The sequence below is a fragment of the Hibiscus syriacus genome, unplaced genomic scaffold, assembly GCF_006381635.1.
Source record: "Hibiscus syriacus cultivar Baekdansim isolate YM2019G1 unplaced genomic scaffold, ASM638163v2 tig00110331_pilon, whole genome shotgun sequence".
Lineage (NCBI taxonomy): Eukaryota > Viridiplantae > Streptophyta > Magnoliopsida > Malvales > Malvaceae > Hibiscus > Hibiscus syriacus.
In genome coordinates, this window is record NW_024062687.1 from 226,556 (window position 1) to 234,392 (window position 7,837).

General features: G+C 35.9%; 1 pseudogene; it reads right to left on the reverse strand.

Annotated features, from left to right (window-relative positions):
• Positions 1–325: 325 nt before the first annotated feature.
• Positions 326–1,341, reverse strand: LOC120119128 (annotated as a pseudogene).
• Between the last annotated feature and the right edge of the window lie 6,496 nt (positions 1,342–7,837).

Consider the following 7,837-nt stretch of genomic DNA (forward strand, 5'->3'; position numbering starts at 1 on the left):
TTCTTCTTCTTTCTTTCTCTTCATTTTTCTTCTTTTCCTCTTATCACATACATGAGACAACTCTCACCTCCAAAGGTCAAACCAAATATGGAAACTTGCTTTATCATCATCATCATCATCATCATCATCATCATCATCACCATTTCTTTACTTCTTGGAGCTCTTTGATTTCACTACCCCTTTGATTTCTATGAATAGTTTCTCTTGAACATGAGGGCAGAGTTTCAAATCACGGTCTGAAAACGTGATTTCATTCGCGAAATAATGGTTTCGTCGCTGTTCGAGTTACCCGCTACACTTGTAATAGTGCCCGCGACGGCCACAATCATGATAAACCCGAAATGACCAAAAACGCGACCGCGATTTGAAATCCTGCACGAGGATATTTCACAATGTTCGGCATGATTCACTGTAAAGCAATGAAATTAGTGTATATTCTGGCGTTCAAAAACTCGAAACATAAGCTGATGATTTTCTTTTCCGTTAGTTTCCTCTTTTCCTTCGGGAATCGAAGATGGAGCAATGTATCGACGTACGACAAGACGTCATTGCCTTTCGATTTTTTTAGGACTCTTATCAGACGAACCAACACCTTCTCCTGGTCTTCAATGGCATTGAGAAACTTATTCCAAAGTTTACGAAGCAAAAACCAAGTCACCTTAGGCCAAAATTTGAGTATATTAAATCTTTCGCCCGAGTCTATCAACAAACGCTACTGCACAGTTTCAATCTCTATGATCTGATCTTTTTAAGCTTGTCAACGAAACACATCAACACTAACAAGAAGAACATGGCGTGCTAAAATTCATCAACCACACGAACCATTTTTCCAGTTTTCGAGCTCGACGTGAAAGAATACAGCAGGATTTGAAAAACCCATTTTTTAGCATGAAAATACGTTTTGTCACACGAAGGATGGAGGATTTCGCACGTGATGTTACGCCTCAAAAGTCTCCAAGTCGAACCATAGGAAGATGAGCTTATGCTATGTCGATTGCGACCTATAATCTTGCCGATTACAGTTTGAGCATCGGGACGATCATCAAATAAAACACCACTTTGGACTAAAACCTGGTGGGTGAGGGAAAGATCGGAGACATAAATGGCGGGACGAGAAAGAATATTGAGAGTGACTATCGGACCGAACTTTGTGTGGAGGTTAGGAGGATCGGCTCAAGCTCGAAAAGCTTTCGCCTTTCCATAGGATGTGGAGATAATGGGAATGTTGGGAGGGTCTGGAGGGAGAGTTTGGGATTGTGTTTTGGAGGTGGAAGATCAGAGGTTAAAAAGAGATTCAAGAAGTAGAGAAATGGTGGTGATGATGATGAAGCAAGTTTCCATGTTTGGTTTGGCCTTTGGAGGTGATAGTTGTGTCATATGCGGATAAGAGGAGAAGAAGAAAAGTGAAGAGAAAGAAAGAAGAAAAAAAGTGAAGAAGAAGAAAAGAAGTAGAAGATGGGAACGAGTTGAAAAAGAAGAAGAGTTGAAAAAGAAGAAGAGCCGAACAAAATGACGGTTCAGTTGTGTTTTCCGTCACGCCTATTAACGGTTGTTAACGTCGAGTGACAATTTTGTAACAAACGATAACGTTAGTGATCGATTTGTGACTTTTTAAACATTACTGGTAAAAACGAACACTTACCCTAACATTAGTGACCATTGACGTAATTTACCCAAAAAATATGAATAAATCAATTTTAATGATTAAACAGATATTTATTATTTTTAAAAAATTTAAATTCAAACACGACATTTATATGGATGTGTAAACATTCATTGTAGATAATTAAAAATATTTTAAATATATATTATACTATACTAAAAAATCATGTACTATTTAAATGTAATAATTGAAAATATATTGAAATTTGAATGTGTATATATATGTGTACTATTTGATGGAGTTATTTTCTAAAAGTAAATATATAATTTTATAAATATGTTGTTATACATACTATAATATAATAATCATTATATGACAGTGAAATTTAGACTCATAACATCCATCGAACTTTTTAACCACTTTTCAAACAGTGACATGACACATGAATTATATGATAATTTACACTCTATCTTCCTTTATAAAATCTATATTCTACAAAGTAGGATTCTCTTTTCCTTTCAAGCCACCCATGATTCCTCCTAAAATCCACTGCATCATTTGTTGCTTTGGGTACGGTCATTTAAATCCTATGAACTATAGACGTAACTGATAATAGGTTAATGTCTCCAAATATAAAAAATAAAATACATATTAGAATTTAATTATTAAGTCTAGAACAAATATATTTGACCGATTGATAAAATTATTCATATTTATTTTTTATTTCTTTAGATTATGGATTCTAGATCTTTTAAAGCATTCCCCATATTGGATTTAAAATTTATAAGAAAAATTTTGAGTCTAAATTTAAAATTTATAAGAAAAATTTTGAGTCTAAATTTAAAATTTGAAGGGTATAATTAATTAATTTAAATTTAAATTGTATAAAGATCTAAGTAGTTTAATGAAAACAATAAGAATATTATTTGTTTTTATCTAATATCAAAATCTATATGGATTCAAGTCGATTTTAAAATTAATAGAGATTTTAAAAATAATTAAATTCATAACATTTAAAAAGCAATATTAATTTACATAATAATTTTGTGTCACTTCCATATAAAATTTATTTTATTTTCCATTTTTAAATCATTCCATCCTTTATAGACCTAATTGTTGAAAGTTCAAGATGACAACATTGAAAGTCCAAGATGGCAGCATAGATTGATGAAAACTTTCGGTGCCCAACTTAGCCAAAATTTCAACAATAAGTTGGCTGCATGAAAATGTTGATTTTTTAGAAATGGTATAATCTCACATTTAGTCATTGTACTCTAGGGTATTTTCAAGATTAATCCTTTAGCTTCAACTATAAATACCCTAGCTCATTTAACTTCAAATCCATCCCAAAGCATTCTAGCTTTCTTCCAAAAGTAGAGAAAATTTAGATAGTTTCTTGAGAGTTGTTTTCTCCTTTTTATCAAGAGAGAATTATCATTGTTTTCTCCTTGTTAGATCGAGAGAGGTTATAATTCCTATTTTCTCATAGTGAATTTCTTCTACCGTTGCCCGTAGTTTTTACCCTATATTATTTAGGGGTTTTCCACATAAATTTTGTGTCCTCTTTATCTCTATTTTTTATTTTCTCAAATTATCAGTTACGATTTTGCTCTATCCGATAGCCGTCTTCCGCAACAATTGGTATCAGAGCCAGATTTAAGTGTGTAATATCTGCTTATTATCTTTGTGGTTGCCACCAAAAGGTGGATCCTCCAACATAAGAAAGTAAGAAGGTATTACCCAATCTTTAAAGGTTCCAGAGAACTATTCACGATAGTGAAATAGTAGGAGCTATCTAGAAGTTATGGCAACGAAATTTGATATTGAAAAATTTAATGGGAGAAATTTCTCATTGTGAAAATTGAAGATGAAGGCCATCCTAAGGAAAGACGGTTGTCTAACAGCTATCACTGAAAGGCCGATAGATTTCACAGACGACAACAAATGGATCGAAATGGACAGGAATGCTATGGCAAACTTTCATCTAGCATTAGCAGATGAAGTATTGTCAAGCATCGAAGAGAAGAAGACAACTAAGGAGATATGGGATCATCTCACCAAATTATACGAGGCCACATCGTTGCACAATAAAATTTTCCTTAAGAGGAAATTGTACACTCTCCGTATCCCAGAATCTACTTCAATGACAGAGCACTTAAATATGTTGAACACTTTATTTTCTCAGCTTACATCCTTAAGCTGTAAAATAGTAGAACAAGAACGTGTTGAACTTCTACTTCAAAGTTTATCGGATTCGTATGATCAACTCATCATCAACTTGACAAACAATAATATCACCAGTCTAGTCTTCGATGACGTTGCAGCTGTTGTTCTACAAGAAGAAAATCGGCGCAAGAACAAGGAAGACAGACAAGTAAATCTGCAACAAGCAGAAGCGTTAACAACGATGAGAGGGAGATCAACAGAACGTGGCCAAAGTAGCAGTCACAAACATGGTAGATCAAATTCGAGAAGCAAGAAGAATTTAAAGTGCTACAACTGTGGAAAGAAGGGTCACTTAAAGAATGATTGTTGGAGTCTAAATAAAAACTCCAATCCGCAAGGCAATACCGCAAACACTTCAGATGATGGAGATGCTTTATGCTGTGAAGCGTCAACCACCGTGGAAGGAAGAAAACGATTTGTAAATATATGGCTCATTGATTCGGGAGCAACATATCACATGACCTCAAAAAGAAAATGGTTCCATCATTATGAACCTGTCTCAGGAGGATCTGTGTATAGTTGCAATGATCATGCCTTAGAGATCGTTGGCGTGGAAACCATCAAATTGAAGATGTATGACAGAACAATTAAAGTTGTTCGAGATGTGCGACACGTGAAAGACCTGAAGAAAATTTTATTATCCTACGGATTGTTGGATAATAATGCAAGTAAGATTGAAACACGGAAAGGAATCATTAAGGTGTTTCGTGGAGCGCTTGTGGTGTTGAAAGGCGAAAAGATAGCAGCAAACTTGTACATGCTGAAGGGAGTAACTTTGCTAGAAGCAGAAGCCTCTGTTGCCTCATGTAGTTCAGATTCTGCAATGCCATGGCATCAGAAACTTGGACACATGTCAGAATAAGGAATGAAAGTCCTTGTGGAGCAAAAGCTACTTTCAAGCTTAACAAAGGTATCACTTCCTTTGTGTGAGCATTGCATAACAAGTAAATAGCACCGGTTGAAATTCAACACATCAAATTCTAAAGGCAAAAGTGTTCTAGAATTGGTTCACTCTGACGTATGGCAAGTACCAGTTATATCCCTAGGCGGAGCAAAATACTTTGTCTCATTTATTGATGACTACTCCAGTAGATGTTGGGTGTACTCTATTAAGAAGAAGTCAGATGTGTTTTCAACTTTCAGAAACTTCAAAGCGCGAGTGGAACTTGATTCTGGAAACAAGATCAAGTGTTTCAGAATAGATAATGGAGGAGAATACACAAGCGAAGAATTCGATGACTTTTGTAGGAAATAAGGCATCAAAAGACAGTTCACAATGGCAAACACTCCTCAACAAAATGGAGTGGCAGAGCGGATGAACAGAACCTTGTTAAAAAGAACAAGAGCAATGTTGAGAGATACAGGCCTAGAAAAATCATTCTGGGCAGAAGCAGTCAATACCGCCTGTTATTTGGTGAATCGAGCTCCATCAATTGCAATAGATATGAAGACACCAATGGAGATGTAGACTGGTAAACCAATTGATTATTCAAACCTCCATGTATTTGGAAGTATTGTGTACGTGATGTACAACTCCTAAGAAATTTCAAAGCTGGATCCAAAATCCAGGAAATGCAAATTCTTGGGGTATGTTGCTTGAGTAAAGGGGTATCACTTGTGGGATCCCACTGTCCGCAAAGTGATCATCAACAGGGATGCTGTCTTTGTAGAAGATAAACTAAAAGGAAAAGAATACGATTATAGTACTGAAAAGTTAGAGACTACACAAATACATGTGGAAAAGGAGGTAGAACAAGGAGATTTTTCATAAGCAGAACCAACACATGATGAACAAGAACCAGAGAGTTCTGAAGCTCCAATAACTCGTCAATCAGATCGTGCGAGAAGATGTCCCAATTTGCACTCATATTATGTTATAGAAGGTAATATTGCATACTGCCTTTTAACAGAGGACGGTGAGCCATCAACATACCAGGAGGCAATAAACAACTCAGATGCTTCACTATGGACGATGGTGATGCAAGAGGAAATTGAAGCCCTTCATAAAAATAATACATGGGACCTTATGCCACTACCACAAGAAAGAAGCCAATTGGTAACAAATGGGTCTTCAAAATCAAGCGAAATGGTGATGATCAAGTTGAGAGGTATCGTGCAAGACTGGTGGTCAAAGGATATGCTCAAAAAGAAGGTATTGATTTCAATGAAATATTTTCTCCTGTGGTTCGACTAACAACAGTTCGAGTAGTCTTGGCAATGTGTGCTACATTGAACTTACATCTAGAGCAGCTAGATGTTAAAACAGCTTTTCTTCATGGAAATCTTGAAGAAGAGATTTATATGCTCCAGCCTGAAGGTTTTGAAGAAAAAGAAAAGAAGAACTTTGTTTGCAAGTTGAACAAATCTCTGTACGGTCTAAAACAGGCGCCGAGGTGTTGGTATAAGAGATTTGATTCCTTCATTATGTGCAATGGATACAACAGACTTAATGCAGACCCTTGTGCTTATTTCAACAGGTCTGGTGATAATGATTTTGTTATATTGCTGTTGTATGTGGATGACATGTTAGTTGTAGGACCCCAACAAAGATCATATTGAAGAATTGAAGGCACAACTGGCTAGGGAATTTGAAATGAAGGACTTGGGATCAGCAAACAAGATTCTAGGGATGTAAATTCACCGAGACAGAAGTAATAGGAAGATTTGGCTTTCACAAAAGAATTACTTGAAGAAGATCTTGTCACGATTCAACATGCAAGATTGTAAGCCAATTTCTACCCCTCTTCCTATTAACTTCAAATTATCTTCCAGTATGAGTCCTAGCAGTGAAGAAGAGAGGATGGAGATGTCTCGAGTACCGTATGCATCAACAGTGGGAAGTTTAATGTTCGCTATGATATGCACAAGATCAGACATTGCACAAGCAGTGGGAGTGGTTAGTCGGTACATGGCGAATCTAGGCAAAGAGAATTGGAATACAGTAAAGAGGATTCTTAGATACATAAAAGGGACCTCAAATGTTGCATTATATTACGGAGGATCAAACTTACTTATAAATGGGTATGTCGATTCTGACTATGCAGTGGATTTGGATAAAATCAAATCTACTACAGGATATGTGTTTAAAGTTGTTAGTGGAGCTGTAAGTTGGGTTTTAAAATTGCAGTCAGTTGTGGCTACTTCCACAACAGAGGCAGAATATGTAGTAGCTACACAAGCCAGTAAAGAAGCAATTTGGTTGAAGATGCTATTGGAAGAGCTTGGGCACAATCAAGAGTATATCTCTCTATTTTGTGACAGTCAAAGCGCATTGCATCTAGCAAGGAATCCAGCATTTTATTCAAGGACAAAGCACATACGAGTTCAATACCATTTCATTCGTGAAAAGGTGGAAGAAGTGACGGTAGATATGCAGAAGATCCATACCAAAGACAACATAGCAGATTTTATGACGAAGGCAATCAATGCTGATAAATTTACCTAGTGTCGATCCTCCTCTTGTGGCCTGTCAGAGACGTAAGCAATATGAAGGTACAAGGTAGAAAGAATGGTGTGAAGATATGATTGTTCTAATCAAATCTTAAAGTGGGAGATTGTTGAAAGTCCAAGATGACAACATTGAAAGTCCAAGATGGCAGCATAGATTGATGAAAACTTTCGGTGCCTAACTTAGCCAAAATTTCAATAATAAGTTGGCAACATGAAAATGTTGATTTTTTAGAAATGGTATAATCTCACATTTAGTAATTGTACTTTAGGGTATTTTCAAAATTAGTCCTTTAGCTTCAACTATAAATACCCTAGCTCATTTAACTTCAAATCCATCCCAAAGTATTCTAGCTTTCTTCCAATACTAGAGAGAATTTAGAGAGATTCTTGAGAGTTGTTTTCTCCTTTTTATCAAGAGAGAATTATCATTGTTTTCTCCTTGTTAGATCGAGAGAGGTTGTAATTCCTATTTTCTCAAAGTGAATTTCTTCTACCGTTGCCCGTGATTTGTACCCTATATTATTTAGGGATTTTCCACGTAAATTTTGTGTCCTCTTT